The sequence below is a fragment of the Notolabrus celidotus genome, chromosome 17 (genome assembly GCF_009762535.1).
Source record: "Notolabrus celidotus isolate fNotCel1 chromosome 17, fNotCel1.pri, whole genome shotgun sequence".
Classification (NCBI taxonomy): domain Eukaryota; kingdom Metazoa; phylum Chordata; class Actinopteri; order Labriformes; family Labridae; genus Notolabrus; species Notolabrus celidotus.
Window position 1 is genome coordinate 23083687 of NC_048288.1, and position 18663 is coordinate 23102349.

The following is an 18663-nucleotide window of genomic DNA, read 5'->3' on the forward strand; positions in this document are numbered from 1 at the left end:
CAAACATGCTCATGGCAACAGAGGAGCCAAGAAAAGCTTCACCTCAGGCTACTGTAGCACACCTCCCCCGTGGCTCAGCGAGGCTAATCCATCCTGAATATATTCACACAAAACTCTGCCCGCTGCATCAACTCCTCGTCTTTATACATTTATAATGCAACACGTCTACCGCTCCTCCCTGCACCGCCACAGGCTTGTGTACTGCATGCTAGCTGAAATATCATGCCATTCAGTCAGGGCTATTTCAGTGAATGGATTTGTGTCTTACTAGGGCAATCACAGCAGCTTGACATTAGCCTACACACACACACACACACACGCCTACACACACACACACACACACACACACACACGAACTGCAGGTCTCTCGCAGGGATACACTGACTTAGTGATCCTATATCTGAACCACCTGAGGCTTAGCTGTCAAAACGGCGCAGCATTCCAGCGCCAGTGCTCAGCCAATCGGATGATGGCTGTGTGTCATGGTAACAATCTCCAAGGAGACATGGAGGAAAATACAACAGGGATGGGCAGACGTGCAAGTGGAGGGGAAATGATGGGAGGTGTAGTAGTAGGGAGAGGCGAAGAAAGGCAACCTGGGAGAGAAAAAAATAGTTCCTTGTTGCAGTGAAGGAAGCAGGAAGTGAGTAAGAACCTGCACTGAAAGCACACTTTGCTAAAATACACTGCTCTTGAAATTTAGCAGAACCACAAACGATGCGTTTGAGTAACCAACAAAACAAAAGCTTGATGAAGAAGTGATGAGACTCATGTCAAAGTTGCCAGTTGGTCATGTGAGCAGCAGACGCCGGGTTGACCCTGCACCCTGCGGTTACATAAACACTCCAGCCTTGAAGCGAGACGGGGGCAGGAAGCTTGGAGCACCTGCATTACTCAACTGCTTTTTATGGCCCACAATGCACTTCATTTCCTTAGCCAGCATTACACATACACCCACAGCACGGCACGTTAAGTCTATTATAGCCAAAGGTGCACCGCAGGCGGTCTTGCATAATGACATGTCTGCTGTATCAGTGCACCCTCTCTCTAGTGCCGCTGTAAAACCGGATCTTTGATCATTTCGAGATGAAGTAAGCCGAGCTGATGGATGCAAATAAAGTTTATTTCAGAGAGTTTGATCTTCTTACATCCATCAATCTAGAAGCTGGATAGTGCAGCAAGAGTTTAGAGTGTCAATAAATCTGGTGCTTATGTTTTTATGTCAGTGGATGCACCAGTGCCCCTTCATTATACCTCTGTTATTAGATTCAGAGTGTGAGGGGCACAGGAGGGACAGTTCTAGCACAGTTTGATTCAGCACCGGCTGAGGCAAAACATCCACAGAGAGCGACGTATAAGTACATTCAACTTAAGCCAAAAGTGTCCCAGATACATATTTTTCTCTTGAGAAAAATGTGACGTGTCTATTTTTTAAGACTGGAAATAGAGGGAGCTGCATTCTGAGCGAAAATACAAATGATATGTGTCTCTTTAAGTGTAAAAATAGCATATTGTCAAGTCCTGTATGATGCTTCCTCCTACCTATTCTGAGCCCACATTGACATGGAAATTACCCAGAGTGGAAAGAAAGCAAGGTAACTGACTCAACTGCCATTTAGAGGAATGCCTCTTTTCATTCAAAGCCCTTCAGCATGCAGCGTGACCCAAATTGCTTTGAAACAATGGGAGAAATCCAGGCGCACAAACAAGCTTTGACGTAGAGTACTTTGCCTCGTTATTCTCAACAGCCTGTGATTCAAGCACTGCGGTCCCTCCAAATGAGGATCAGATATGAGTTTAGTCCTTGAACAGATATAAATAGACGTATAAACAAATAGCAGCAGATACGCAGATGGTTATCTGGAGAGGAGGATGAAAGAGGGGAAAAAGCTCAGACTGATAATCTTTGCATTGATGATTTTCTCAAGACGATCACTCAGAATCGAGAATAATAAGATAGGTTCATGTTTAAAGACTGTCCTCATAGTGACATGACATTAAAGGAGTTTTTAGATGTGGTTATCCCTCCCCGTCACATTGAAAAGATCATCATTTACATGGATCCAACATAAGAGATAAAGAATCAAATCTGTATTGACAAAAAAAATGACTAAATTAAAATTTCTACAGTTTCTCCTCTGGAGAGCACAACTCTCTGAACCAAATGTCATGTAAATCCAATACTTGTTGACATGTTTTACTCAGAATCTCATCTGTCAGCCTGGTGAATTCTGAGTAAAAAGTGACAGGTGACCAGTAGGTTTCATCCTCTGAGGACCATGAATGATTCCATTAAGTTGAACACTGATCTGTTTCTGTTAATATAACACAAGTTAAGACTTCATAAGTGTAACTTAAAGTAAAATGAAGCTCCAGCACTTTGAGTTCACCATATTTAGTGTGAGTTATAGTTTTTTGCAGTTCATCCTCTGGAGAGCGTGAATCTCTGAACCAAATGTCATGCAAATCCAATACTTGTTTACATGTTCTGCTCAGAATCATGTATCAGCCTGGTGGAGTTAAAGTAAAAGCTAACAGATCACCCACCAGTGACAGTAGGATTCATCCTCCGAGGAGCATGAGTGCTTACATCAAATTTTACATTGATCTGATTACTGTTAATATAACCTTAGGTAAGACTTCACCAGTTAATAACTGAAGCGAAAATGAGGCTCCAGCTGTTTGAGCTAACCTTATTTAGCTTTAGGAATTATACTTTTTTTTGCAGTTCATCCTATGGAGAGCATGAATCTCTGAACCAAATGCAAATCAAAAAGATGTTGCCATTTTTCACTCGGAAAAGCTTGCTAGTGGTGCTAAAGTAAAGTAAATGCATCAATTAAGTCAGTGGGATTTATCCTCTGGGACCATGAAGAATATTTGCACCAGTTTCACACAGTCTTAACCAAAGTTAAAGACTTAACAAGTTGAACTTGAAAGCGATTCAAGATTCAAGGAACCAAGGATTCAAAGTTTTTGATTGTCATACCAACACAAGCTGTCGCATGATATGGAATGAAATTTTGATTCTTTGGTCCTGTATAAAGCCACAATCAGCACACAATTAAAAAAGGAAGACAACAGTAATAAATATAAAAATATAAATATAAATATAAATATTATGCATGGACTGATTGAGTAACAGTTTGAATAAGCCATAATAAGTGTAATTTAAACATCTTTTAAGTGATAAAAATCAAATGTATCCCCTCATTTCACTCTTAATAAAATATTTTTAAGAAACTGTCTCACTTTAAAAGATTCAATCACACAACTGATATAAGCCTTAGCTGAGCTCTTCAATGTCAGGAGGAGGAAAAAGTCATACAGACCAATGACACACTATGGATAATTATAAAGATGTGTGTTATGGGCATCGACTGTATAAATAAAGGACGTAGTATGCATGACGTCACCCATCTGTTCCTGAGCGCTGCTTTGAAGCCAGCGGCGGCAGCCATATTGGAAATGTTGGACTCAACTAGGCAGAGTGTGACGTAAAGAGGCGGAGTTTGAGCCTCCTAGCCAACAGCTACGTGTTCCCGTCCGGGAGTCAAGTCAGTCATGTCCTTATTTGGGCAAAAACTCGTAATCTTAATATCTTCTGAACCGTCGCTTTAGAAAAGAATTCACCCCCCGTACAGTGTGTGCCGATAGAGAGATTAGCTACGTAGGGCAAGCTGATTTTGAACCAGGCTGTAAACATGTTTATTTATGCTGCAAAGATCATCTTTTTGAATTGCTGTCTATATGGTTTCCGGTGTTTCTGCAGCCAGTCTCAAGCGGATTCTCGATGAATTGTAGTTTATAACACTTCTGCATTGGCTTCATAGTTTGAGACCAGAGGTTGCTGCTTGGTTAAAACCCTCTTGAATCAATGGTCAGTTGAGATGATTAGTGTTCTTACAACAGCAGTCCCAGTGAGCAGATCTTTTTTAAGTAACTTAATAGAACAAACAAGCCAAACATTGTGTTGTTTTAGCTTCTCGTAAGGACTCACTGTTTCTATTTTTTCACCTTTGAAGTTTTGGACTGTAACTGAAATAATACAATCAAAACAATTAATCCGCTGGCTAAGGAAACTTTTGAAGATTACTCAATAGTTAATAAGAATCTGCTGCAGTCTTACACAAATCCTTCAAAAACAACAGTTCTCCTTCTGGGACCTACCAGCAGAAGTGGAGTTGGTGTGACTGTCAGGAGCAGGGAGGCCCGGCCTGGCAGGTGGCCCCGGGTCACAGTCCTCCAGTAGAGGTCAGTCTCTGAAACACAGGAGAAACAAACATCACACGTGAGGCTTGATAAATGGAAAATATTCTTAAGGCCTTTTTCAAAGATTTCAGGGTTTATTATAAACATTAAAAGTTTGAAATTGCACAAAATGAAGCCATGTACAGTTGTAATACAAGTTGTGGTACAAATGACTGAAACACATGGTGCACACTTAAACAGGCAGTATGAAACAATACTGAAGCCGTCTTACTTTGGGTTTCCTTTAAACTCAGGGACTTAAATGACAAAAAGGGAACATTAGCAGAGAGGTTACAGAAAGCTTGAGGTAATGCAACAGAAAGGTTGCCTCCATGTTTAACAGTCCTTGTGAAATGTGAGCTAATTGCAAAGTTTTTTATAAAAACATGGAACAAATAGACGCACACAAAAAACACACACCACTTCCTATTGTGCAACACTTCCTCTGATTCACTTCAGGTTTCTACAAGGCTCCCTGCTTCCTCCCGTAAGAGCTCTGCAGCACAGCACACTTTACTCAGTGCAGACTTCAGATCTTGAGGGAAAAGGCAATCAAAAGTTATTGATTAGAGAGAAGAACAAATCTATATTTTGAGGAAAACAGCAGTCATTTCTGTCTGAATAAGATAAGCTGCTAAGTTTCAGGATTTGACTCAGGCTTTTGAAAGCCACAAGTTTGTTTCACAAGCCCTGGCTGTAAGTACGAGCTCAGTAGACTGCGAGACCATTAGGACCAAGGCACTCCTCTCTTTGCCAGCCTGCATACAAATGCACGGAAATAGTGGCTGCGTTGGTCATGCATGAATGTGATCAGACTTCAAACCCTGAAACTTCAAAACCCACAAAGCAGGTCAGAGCTGAAGGAGAAAGACAGTACGGGTTGCAAACAAGATGAAATAAGATGCTGTGGAAAAAAAGAAAACTAGAAAATATAAATGAATAGATGCTGAGGGAAAAAAAAAGAAGGCTTAACACAACGTCTTTCTTCATCCCTTGTTGTAACAGAAACCACGGCTTGCTTGTAATTCAATCAAGCTGACAAGTCACAGGGGACACTGTGGGAGACATCTGTGGCAGCACATCATGGGAGTCAGCTGTGCATCATGCCTACAGCTGGGGGCCGTACCATACGGTCAAATCATCCCCTGAATGAGCACATGAGGTTAAAGGGGTCACAGTCAGACTGACAGAATGTGAAGCAGAACACGAGTCAAGAAAGAAGGAGACTCTGGAGCCTGAATGCTTCGATGAATGTACCCTAATGTACTTAGCGGACAAGATTTATGTCTTGTTCTTGCTCATTTTATTTAGCTGCAAAATTATAGCAGCAATTTCATTTATAGGTACTAAAGGAACAAAAAGATCCCATTAAGTGTTGCCTCAGTGAAAACAATGAAAAAATACTTATTCAAACAAGAAGAAAGATCTACAGCCATATGTTACTGTCCCAATGATATTGCCAACATACACATTTCAGCAAGACTAATGTATAATGTGTTCGCCATTTTAGTGAAGCTTAGAAAAGTATAGATGAAGCTGTATTAAGTTAATTTGGACAAAGGTTATTATAGTTCATCCTCTGGGGAAGGTGGGGTCGACCGATATTGGCTCTCCAGGGCTGACACCGATACTGAGAGACTCATGAGGCCCATAACTGAGAGTTGGAGCTGATATGTATTTACAGTAAAAATAAGAACACTTACTGTCAAAATGTAGGATTTTGGATATTACAAACTCCAATAAAACATTGTTAAGGCGGGTACACACTACAGGATAATCGGGCTGATTTTTGTCCCGATCTCCCCCTTATGATCAAAGCCAGCAAAGGACCGATTGTCTGATGTTTACAAACGCCATCGTGTCTGATTTTCCTGTGGTGTGGGGTGTGTTAAGAGTGATTTTGTCCGGTTGGAGCCGCTCTGACGGCCTCAGAAGGAGAATCGTAAATAATGAACATGTTTAATATTTGCAACTAGAAATCTTGTAGTGTGTGGGATGCTCAGAGAGGAGCCGAGCACGCACAGTGTGTATTGTCACGTGTACCGGAGCAAAAGCCAATCAAGACGCGAGCTGACTCAGCTGACTGACGTAAGAGGAAGTAAAGACAAATACATGGTGCTGCCGAAAACTCACCGCTGTAATGAATACAATGATGAAAAAATCATCATTGCTTCTTCCTCCAAAGCTTGATCCGAAAAGCAACTGGACTGGTGGAAATTCTTGAAGACATTTCACCTCTCCCAAGAATTTCCACCAGTTGCCTTACTGATCAAGCTTTGGATTACCATGACCTGGATGACTGAGAACCTTCACAGACATTGCTTCTTCCTGTTCGTAAACCATGTTTGTTTACACCGAAGTCACGTTTTACTCCCTGAGATTTGGAATATTGAGAGTGAAGAACCTGATACTCTGCTGAAGAATCGGTTAGTGTGTGGTGTGCTCCATAGTGAACACCACACACAATAAGATCAGAAGAGAGATCTTGTGCAATCTGTCTTTTGTTATCATCAAGTGTGTGGTCTCTAAAGGTGTGAAGATTGTGTGCCAGGCATTACTTTCACCAACGTACACATGAGTTAACGGTTTACCAGTTACAGTACAGTTATGTCAAACAGTCCTATGACGTCTGATCAGATAGTGCTGTGGGCGGGACAGTAAGAGTGGTGAGTGAAAACAGACCCAGAGGGAAAGACACACTGGCATCAGAGATAAAGTATCATCATTTTTTATTTATTAATGTAACAGGGGATCGGTGAAATGAAAGGCTGATACAGATAATCAGCCAAACGTCCGATATCAGCCCCCGATAATCGGACAAGGCTGATAATCAGTTGACCCATACTCTGGAGACCATGAATTACTGCACCAAGTGTATCGCCAATCTATGCGTTCGTTGTCAGCCTACTACTAGTGCAAGAAGAAAAAAAAAGGGACTTCTAAAGTCAACAGGATTCATCCTTAAAAAACAGAAGTTTGAATAATTGTGAAACAAAACTCACTGATTATCTAATATTTTTAACTTTTTGCCCTCACACATTTAAAAGTTAAGATTCTAGCCCGGTCAAATTCCAAATCCCACTGAAAAGGTTGATTTATTGTGATTCCCCTCGAGTGCCTGGATTTCAACATATCTTTCTCTCAGTCCCTGAACTGGGCTCAGATTATTTGTATTGACCTTGTTTATCAAATATGATTCACTGATAAGAATATGTATATTCAAATAAGAAGATAAAGATGCAGAGACACTTTTCAATGTCAAGATCTACAGTTAAAACATTGCAAACCACAATAGCCAGTTACAGTACAGTTATGTCACACAGTCCTATGACATCTGATCAGCCTGCTAGTAGAGCTAGATGAAAAAATAAGGGACTTTATACCCTGGGGAGTATGAATGTGCACCAAATTTAACACAAATACATTCAATAGTTGAGATTTTTCAGTCTAGCTGCTGCTACTAGCTTGCTCAAAATGCTCAAAAGGCTACATTACTTGTGACCTACCACAGGGGTTCCTAAACTCTTCAGCCCCTGACCCCCAAAATATAGGTGTCAAAGACTCGCGACCCCCACTGTCCCTCAAAGGGATTTAATGTGGCTTCATTTAGCTGGTCTGCAAAAATGAGCCTACCTACATGAGCATGTGGCTGTGTTTCCTGTGCTGTTATAAATGAACCTACTGCTACTGATGCTTTTGATAGCTAGTATTTTTTAACTATAACGGGTAAAATGTACTGTTTTTAATTATTTATTTTTTTAAATATTCTGGAAGGCATCTCACGACCTCCCATGTGTCTTGCGACCCCCCAGGGGGTCCCGACCCACACTTTGGGAAACCCTGACCTAACAGATTTAAACTGCATTGGCTTTATGATGTTGGTGTAATACAACAGTGTGGATGCTTCCAGTTCAGATGTAACAGTGTTAATTATCAACAAGACTACAGCAAATGACAACACCACTACTGTTCTAGTTTGTTGCTCACCCTGGATGAAAGGATAAAGTCATTCACCTCAGTGCCACTGTGGGAAAAGACCCACATGATGAGATCATTCAGAAAGGCACTCTGTGTCTGTGTGGATTGCCTTCCAGCAACCATTAAATCAATTGGAAAACTACAGCCCACTTAACCAGTGTCACTGTGGGGGTTTAGTGTTTTTATTGGCTCTGTATTCTCGCAGAACTTGAAGGAAGTAATTTGAAAAGGGGGTCACATCATGAGAGGGGTTGAGTAATCGCAGCGTGTTCAGTTTTGAGTCGTCTGAAAATCACCATGCCTTGAATAAACTGAACTGTATGATTGTGTTTGACAACATGACTGCTCTAATTTTGCTCTCTCCCCACGTATTCACAGAGGCAATAAAACAAACGCTGCTCGGTCACTTCCTGCAGTCTCAAACACTTATTTCCTTTGTTTTGATTTGTTACTTCCAGGAAAAATGAACAGTAGCATAACAGAACAAGATTTGCGCGCATTAAGTGTTACACAAGGCTGTGACATTTCAATAATTTTACAACTAACAGAGCGAAAACACTTCACAGAGGCAAGGACACACTCATATGTTCTCACATCCTCAGTTTGTAGAAGCACATATTTGTTTTATGTTTGTTTAAATTGACTCCACCACATGAAGAGTTCAATTAATGTGGGTCAACATGTGTAGGCCAGATGTAAACTGTGTGTGTGTGCATAGCATACCACTGAGGGTGACAGTGGAGCGAGCCACTGAGCTAATCGATGGGATTTAAAAGGGAAGCATGTCCACTTGTCACGCACATACATCATTTATGTATCATTTCCAGTTGAGTACAGTACATGTGTCACTCAAATGAAAGCCTATATGATCGATGACTGGACATTTTAACCTTAATGAAGGTGGTGGTCATTCCCAAACTGTTGTGTTGGGCTGCTTTAGTGTTCGCTGGCTGTTTTTAACCCTAGAACAAGAGCGCAGGGTGATTTTCACCCGAGCAAACACAGTTACATGATTTTCATTATGTTGTGTTTGTCTAAGTGTCATGGGTCCCTGGGTAGCTTCAGCATCGTCTTTGACGTCTTTGAAGGCGTGGGTGTTTCCCTACTCCAAAACCCACATTTTCCTACAGGCACGTGTTCGGGGGATTTCACCCTTTGTTGTTTCTCTCTCCTGCAGCTGTTTGTGTGTCAAGGAGACTGTGCCTTCACCAGGGAAGTCTCAAATGTCCCAGGAATGGGTGGACCGATCTCCGAGTTTTCAGTCCAAATTTTTTCGGTCCAAATCCAAATTTTTAGTAATTTTGGACCATTTTTTTAGGGTCCCCCCATGATACATTTATTTCATTTTGTTAGACATGGCACAGTTTAAAATAAAAGAACACTACTCTAATTTGTCATGTATTTTCATATTTTGATGACAAGTACTTTTTATTGGGTATATTATATCAGGTAAAGAAACACCCAGCGTTTGTGATGTTACTAATTTTAGCTATAGTGTTCTAGGGTTAATAATAACTGGGAAATTAGTGTGGAACTGAGTACACAATCAGGGATGTACAACACAGATAAAAAATATAACAAATGCACTGTTAAATTACCAAAGAAGCAAAAGTAAAATACTGTAATCTGGAGCCTGAATCGACTGTGAATGGCTGTTAAAAAGCAACAACAAAACTGATTCTAGAGAGGCAAATAAATATAATTTCTACTGTAGAGAGCAGTGAGTTGCTATGTTTTGTGAACAGAATTTATTCCAATATTACCAATAGCTTTTTCGCAAAAAAGCGAAAAAAATAAACATAAAAAAAAAGAGAGTATTGTAATCTATTGTGTTCCAGCATGCTTTGCTGGAGATACTGCTAGGTTTGGTCATAATGTCTTTATCATTTTTGTCTCTGTCATATATTCTGTCAAAACAAACAAACAAAAGAGTCCATATCCCCACATCTCAGAAACTATGTATTCCAATACCAAAATTGTGATGGGCTGATCCTGTAATAATATCATCAAGGTGATTTATTGATTGTGCTTAATGTATCCAAATTAGTTCAATCGTCTCTGTTTCTCATATCGATCACGTTAAAACAAAAATGTTCTGCTTAAAATGTTCTGTAGAATTTTGAACTAAGTATATTTCAGTTTCATGTCAAATAACTTTTTTTGTGACACCTAGAGACTTGACATTTCAGCAGCAGTGTGACTGAACAGTGGTGCTCATTTAAAGCAATGATGGATCAACATGTAGACAGCTCATAATCTGAAGCTACAGCCCTGCTGGTGAGAAGTGAATTCAAGCAACAAACACCCACTTACTGCAAATCACTCCTTGCTGTTTTTCAGCACCATCGAGTAAAACTTCGATTTACACCAGAGTTGCCATGCCAACTTGTATTCCCCTGTCCCCTCTAGTTGAGCTGAAGACTGGTGATGAGGGGTATTGATTGTGATCCTGAATCCCACGGAGCACAGTGTAGAGAATCTTTCATTGAGGAAAAACTCACAGATTGTTTACATGGGGTGAACTGAAATGTCAAACAGGGAGCTTGTTGAGGACTCATTCATCTCGGCTGGATTCAAAAAGGTTGGACAGCAGACAAGTGATCATGATCAAGTTTAGTCTTTATTATTACTACTGTCTTTAACATCCTGTCAGAGCTTTATGTTAGTGGTAGCTGTTAACGATTAAACACTGTCAGCCTTGCTAGTTAGCTCCAGAGAACTAGAAGCTGGTTAAATATAAAATAATTATATTCTAGTAGGCCTGAAATGGCAGTCATATGTGGTGTCTAAGCTGTAGCGCAACCACCCCCCACTGGCTGGGGCTGTAGCTCCAGTTCATGGCTACTATCATGCTGCTAGGATGCTACATACTACCCAGATGTAAACAAGCTCAGATGATAGATGGCATCTTATAATGTGGCTTAGCAGTATTTTGATCTAGAAGATGGAGATGAAGTTGAATGTAATGGGGACCAAGGTTAGGTGGTGTTAGCACTGATAACTTGCCCCTGTCAAGAATTTGTCACTGTGGTTCCATGTTTAGCCTTGTGAAATAAACTCTGCTCAATTTTGATTGTCTCCCAAGTGTTATAGATTTAGACAAGCTGGTTAGTCAGGAAATAACATTTCTATTCAAAGGACTGGGAATTTAGTTGCTTTGGAGCATCCCTAATGCTAATGTCTAATCATTAGTTTTAATAAAAACACAGTTAAGTTGATAGTAATGTTAATAATTAGTCACAAACCAGGAAACAGCTGAGACTTGATAATGATACTGATCAACATGCTTTCTAAGGTTTCAGTGACTCATCCAGGGAATGACATTTTGTAGAAATCTGTATGTTAATTAAAGCTGCTGTTGGTAGTCACAGAGTAAACATCTGTTCAGAGAGAGGGACTTTGAATGTCAACACTATCCCTCCCAACCAGATTTCCTCTTAGCCCCCCAACACAGATCGGTGTGTGCAGTCATGATAGTGCCGGACTCATAACCAATCGGAGGATGTACTAGCAAGGGCCGCCCCTTAATCAATCAGGACAGAGGATTGGAGATTAGCTCTGATTGATCCGTCATAACGGGAACGAGGGGAATAATAAAATTGCTTGATACAAAGGCATTGGAAAACACAGAGATTTTGCAATAGTCTCAAATTACTCCACTTACCGATGAGTACCGATGGGTATTATGACCTTTTCTCCAAACCCAGCAGAAAAAAAGTAACTTTTTTTACACCATTCCTACCAACAGCAGCTTTAAGTCAACAGCACTACATTTTAAGCAAACATTTAAAGTCAAGGGATCAACAAAGTCTTCAGAATTCATCATCTGGTGACCATGAGAATCTATACCAGTAATGGATGAGATCATTTTTAGAGGACCAAAGTCCAATAAACTAATTACTTATGTGTCTAAAAAGGATGACATCAGATATTTGAGAGTGATATCTTTCTCTGCATGATAAAAATGCAAATGAGCTGCGAGTTATGTGGCCTACATTTTTCCCATTTTTAGATTCTAAGCATGCTTTAATGAATGCAGAGGCAGTATATGGCATAAAGTAGGGCGGTATATTTAACAGGTTTAACATTATAGAGGCAGAAGGATCTGCACGGGGGCAGCTCAGCAACAGTTCCATGCAAAAAACTGAATTTCTTGCATGCTGTTCAGCCATCTGTGGTGATTCCCCCTGCTCCATGTGTCCACTGACATGTCGGCACACACATGAGGATCTCATGCCTGACTTCACATACTGTAGTGAATTCATCTCTGCCACCACCAACAGGCTGGATGGATGATCTAACCAGTATTATTTGTGATACAGGAAGACTGCTTCTTTTAAAATGAGAGAATCCCACACGGATCCTGATCTGTGTCCTCTTTACATTTTCTCAAATCTGAGCCTGGAGGGTTTTTTCTGTGCATGTATAGAAGGTGTGGGGGCAGGGGCATGCAAATTGACAGCTTTCTTTCCCTTTTGAACTAGCCACATTATTTATAACCTTGTGCTGAAAGATTCTATGCAAAGTCCACTTCGCTTTTTTCTGCATCAATTCAGAAGATGCAGCAGCATACAGGGTGCAATACATGAAAGCACCAGTCTGAACGCCTTTTCTTGGAGTGAATAAAAAAAAAGAGATGTGCATTTGTACTCTTCTTATTAAGTGCATGCTCAGGGCTTCAGTTAAGTCGACATCACAGGACAGATGTGAGAAAGTTGAGAGGAATGCTGGAGTCTACCAGCCCAGCCTGAGCTGCGGATCAGAAGCTGGCACATGTTCTGACTCACACACATCAGAGACACATCAAAAGTACATTACCAGCTGCCCCCAAAGGCTGAAAACACAAATCAGCACAGTGAGGGAGACCTCTACAAACAGTCAGCATGTGTTCATCAATAAACTATTCGAAAAAATCTGTGTACAAGGCCGCAGCATGCTTCCAAGCCCTACAAATTTACCTCAATGTAAATGAGCACACAAAACAATGACACAGTTGCGATGTCTTCTCTCTTATAGTTCTGCTGTGGCAGATTCAGAAGGGAGGCACAGTCAGTCTTTCCTGCTAAATGACTCAAGTATGTCATCACTATAACCATGATCTGCTTATGGACAAGAGCAGACATGCAACAGTGCTTGTACTCTGCATGCAAACGAGATTAGCACAGAGAAGTCCACGCAAACTCCTATTCCTGATCAATAGCCAAATAGTAACGTCTCCACAACACTAGATAAAGCCAGAGTGATTGTAAGTGCAGAGTCTATTAAACTATAATCTTCACAACAACAGGAGAAAGTGTTGAAGAGATTAAATGATGCTGAAGTCCCCAGCTCTGCAGGATTAAGCTGTATCATGATAATGGAGTTAGAGCAGAATGCTGAGCAGGCTGCATCACTTCGAGGAAGTTAATCCAAATATCTGAACAAACAGCAATATGCTGTGGAGAGGGATCGATACAGCTCTGCTCTGCATTAAGCCAAGACAGCAGCACCTGACCTGGTCTGCTGCCTGCAGTATGAATAATAAATAAATAAATAATAATATCAATATTACTGCATTCAAGTGTTTGTATCTTGGGAAGTTGATCTTCTCACTGTGGTGTGTTCAAATTTGTCATGAAGAAACAACAGATGTGTTGTATATCATGGCACAGAACTACTATTAAAGTAACTCAGACATCAACTTAAAGCTGCTGTTGGTAGGTATGGTGTAAAAAAAGTTACTTATTTTCTGCTGGGTTTGGAGAAAAGGTCATAATACCCATCGGTACTCATCAGTAAGTGAAGTAATTTGAGACTATTAAGAAATCTCTGCGTTTTCCAATGCCTTTGTATCAAGCAATGTTATTATTCCCCTCGTTCCCGTTATGACGGACCAATCATAGCTAATCTCCAATCCTCTGTCCTGATTGGTTAAGGGGCGGCCCCTACTACGTCCTCCGATTGGTTATGAGTCCGGCACTATCATGACTGCACACGCCAATCTGTGTTAGGGGGCTAAGAGGAAATCTGGTTGGGTTATATGCCATGTTTAACCAGAAAGAGCCTCCACACAATGTTATCTCCATTGTCTACACCAAAATACTACCCAACTGAGCCAGTCTATCATCTGTCATCTGTGCTTGTTTACATCTCGGTAGTAGAGCATTGTAGCATTGTGTTCTATAGCATTAACTGGAGCTACAAACCCAGCAAGTGGCGGATGTTAGTGCTTCAGCTAAGACCAAGCGGCAAACTCCGGTCTCAAACGATGAAGCCAATGCGGAAGTGATATAAACTGCAATACATTGAAAATCCGCTTGAGGCTGGCTGCAGAAACAACGGAAACCACATAGATATGAATGGGAAAAAGACGATCTTTGCAGCATTAATAAACATGTTTACAGCCTGGTTCAAAAAACGGCTTGGCCCTACAACGCTAATCTCTCTAATGGCATACACTGTACGGGGGGTGAATTTTTTTCTAACGTGACGGTTAAGAAGATATTAAGATTATGAGTTTTGCCCAAATAAGGACATGACTGACGTGACTCCCGGTCGGGAACACACAGCCATTGGATAAGAGACTCACACTACGTCACACTCTGCCTAGTTGAGTTCCGCATTACCAATATGGCTGCTGCCATCGATTTGCTTCAAAACAGCTCTCAGGAACAGATGGGTGACGTCACGGATACTACGTCCATATTTTATACAGTCTATGGCTAAGACACAACATATGACCGGCATTCAGGCCTACAGTAACACATTAAATCATTTGTTTTGCTGACGACTAAAGGCACAGATCCAAGAGATCATAGGAGTTACAACCTTGAAACATATAAGAAGGTACATGACAGCAAAATATATCTACCTTGCTTGAGTTGATTAAGTCTTGCAATGAATACAGTATCTATTTTTGTGAGCAATACTTAGTATGACGTCATGTTATGCAATCAATTACCAAATAAAAAACAATATCATAGTTATCACAATATGAGCATTTGCAATAAGGACATCGCAAAAATGTGAATTTGTCACAATAAATCAGATAAATTATTTGAATTGTTCATTTATGACTATTGTATGGAGGCCTCGTATGGCCATGCTGTCACTATCAATACAGTCAGATAAAGTCTGAATCTAAATGTCTGCCTGTCACAGCCTGAGGGACGCACCATCCCATAATATTTGATTTTAGGTGAAGGTTTTATGAGCATACCGCATCAAGTGAGGACATTGAGATATGCTGTACGGATGACACCATCGTTCATTAATGTGTATAAAATATATAATATATATAATGTATAATGAATATATGTAATGTATATAATATGTAAAGAACATAATATGTTATGAATATATATGTAATGTGTATAATATGTTATGAATATATATGTAATGTATATAATATGTAATGAATATATATGTAATGTATGTATATGAATCTTATGTGCTTTGGGAACAACATGTCTTCGTTCATGCCGATAAAGTAAATTGAATTGAATTGAATTAAAGCTAAAGCTAGCTGTCAGATACCCTCAGATTAATTGGGGCCAATTATTGGCAAAAAAAATGCTTTTCAGACCAGGAAGTCGTGTATTCACTTGTTCTAATACAACATGAATACAGAGAACAAATCGAACAGCACCGGTAAGAAACTGTAAGCTTTGGTTAAGTTGTGAAGAAGACTCAGTTTTGGAGAGGTGTTGGTTGCTGTTATCTCTAAAGCGTCTTTTGGGTTGCATTTCATACCACAAGAGCTCACACAACTTATTGTGTCCACCTACCACCTACCAACCACAGAAGCAACTGACATGAGAGCAACATAAAGCCACAATAACTTAAAGCAAAGTGCTGAAATGGGTCAATCATGTTCTAATACTTTCTGTTTCAAGTAAAGGAAACATGCAGCTGATGGTAAAAAGTCTTTGTGGGATTGTGATATGTCTTAATCACAACCCCACAAAATGCTACTTTACAAAAAGAAAAAAAAATGGCGGCCGAGATGATTGGTATGACTGGATTGCTTTAGTGAACCCTCATACCGAGAATAACTGAAGTAACCCAACCTGAGACCAGCCGCTCACTGACACTGGGTGTGTTTAAGGGAGTGGGTTGCACAGAGGCGTCGGGACCCCTTGGTGACTTTAAGACATACCAGACAAGTCTACTATCAAAAGAAACCTTCCTGTGAAGATAGTAGCCAATTAAAGAAACACTGATCTCTGTTTATGCCCCTTACAGTTTTTATTCATTCATCCAAGAACTATTTTTGAAAAACAAACAATCTATCTTTCATAGAGTCAAATGTAGCTCTGTCTGTGAGCCTGTGACATGGGAAACATTGATGCAGCTCTGCCCTAAAGGTCCTCGAAGGACTCCTGGAAAAACGATGAATAATTAAAATAACTACCACTACACTCACTCAACACTCCTCCATCACCCGAGCTGCAGTTTCTACAGTTGTCCAAACCAGACAGTACATTTGGTGGAAGAAAGTATGTGGAGAACCTTCTCACATGGGCTTTTTTTTTTCCTGAGGTTAACAGGTTCAGTTTCCTCAAATGAGTCAAAATGACAGAGAAGATTGGAATAAAAGAGACCTTTTTTGATCACATACTTAACATCCTTTTCCCTGTTATTCAAGGAACATAATGCAAACACTCATGTCAATGCATAGCCAATACTGCTATCGTATTTCACCACTCCTTGGATAGAAAGAGCCTGCATCCATATGACTGTAAAAAGAATCCTTTACCAATCTTGAAGCCTCCAATGTTTTCTTTTTATAAAAGTGATGCCAAAGCAACAAATGTATGATTCTTTTCAAGGACAGGTCATGCCAAAATGCACCTGCTTGCCTCTACCTGCAATGGACTTGAATTTACGAGAAAACAAACCCTGCCAAATCAACAATATTCTCATTTCACTGTCGTTTCACAAGCCAAGGAGGTGAGAAAAAACTGATCTGTTACTTTCAACAACCACATATTTGTCTTTTTCCTCCCCCCCTATTGTAATCTTCACAACTTTCACAAGCAGCACTAATCAAAATAAAGCAAAATGATTTAAATTCCTTTGAAAAGGTATTCAATCAACAGTTTTTATCCCATCCCTCCACACCAGAGAGTGAGGCATGGCACGACAAGTTGCACCACGTCTCACAGTCCTACAGCCGTGGCTAAAGTCAGGTATTTCTCATCGGTTTTCCAGCCCATAGTTCTGCACCTCTACTCTACAGCAGACAGTGAGAGCAGACGTGTGGATCCATCTATCACAGAAAATGTCTTTACATTGAGTGAAAGGTGATACTTCCTTCTTTCAGAATGCACAGAGGCAGATATGAGGAAGACAAATTGCAAAGAGGATAAGTCAAGTAACCTGCAGGGCAGGCGTGTTATTTCACACTGCAGAGCTGGGTTTGCCTTGAAGGACTGGGACTATTTTTCTACTAGTTTGTAGTAAATCCATGTTAACTGACACAAAGAAGTGCAGCACGCCTTTCAGAGGAGAGCTGAAAGTCCCAGTGTGTAGACTCTTACTGACAGGCAATAAAATAACACTTCTGCCATTTTCAAATAAAACATAAAGACTTTGCTTTACACCTTAACATGCTCCTTGTAATGGATCATATGATGGATTTCATAAAGTGCCTGACTAGACTCAGTCCAGCAGAACTTGTGAAATCTGCACAAGCACAGAGCGTGAGACTTTTGAGATGAATTTAGAGTAGACGTTTCATCACAACCACAACAGAGCTGCACATGCCATCAAATCCAGCTTTCTGGATGTTTCACTTCCACTTTCACTCAGACCCGTGCAGAAAACTGGGCAGAGAGGAAATCACATGGACATGCTATGGTTGAGTTTGGTTATGAAGACCGCGAATGAGGAGAGAAATCTTTAAGATTTCCATGCAGTGTGATGTAATGTAACTCTACATTTACTTGAATATAATAATGAAGTACATTTTCTAGAGTATTTGAATGTCATGCACAACATTACATGACAACGATAGTTGGCAGATGGATGAACTATGGTAACAGGGGACATGTCCAGAAAGATGGAATTTCCTTTGAGTCCTCAAAGAATCAAGCTAAGAAGATTAAGGGCCTGTGTCCACCAGAAGTTGTCCCGTGGCACTTCAGCTTTCCTTAGTAGTGACTATTCAGTTTGTTTTAAATTGTAATGTATGTTTCACATTTGCTCTAGAAATCCTGCGCAGCATTAGCATTTACTCTACAACTGGAAATTAAACCCTCAAACAATGAGTGTGGTTAGTTTCTTCTCCATATGCTCCTCCACCATTGTTTTTGACAAGTTGATATCAGAAGTCCAGCCACTTTTTAACTTTGCTAGCATTGATAGTGTCCCAACATTTTCAACACTGACAATGCTAAAAAAAACAACACTGAAGTGCATTGTTTTTTATTTAAGAAAATGGTGCTGCCGCTG

At 40.3% G+C, this 18663-nt stretch overlaps 1 protein-coding gene across 1 annotated transcript in view; it reads right to left on the reverse strand.

Annotated features, from left to right (window-relative positions):
* fam49bb (family with sequence similarity 49 member Bb) overlaps positions 1–18663 on the reverse strand; it is a 48020-nt gene that overhangs the window by 27154 nt on the left and 2203 nt on the right. The window contains exon 2 of the mRNA XM_034707051.1: positions 4171–4262. The gene's annotated coding sequence lies outside the window, so the exon portion shown is untranslated. The remainder of the gene's footprint in view (positions 1–4170; positions 4263–18663) is intronic.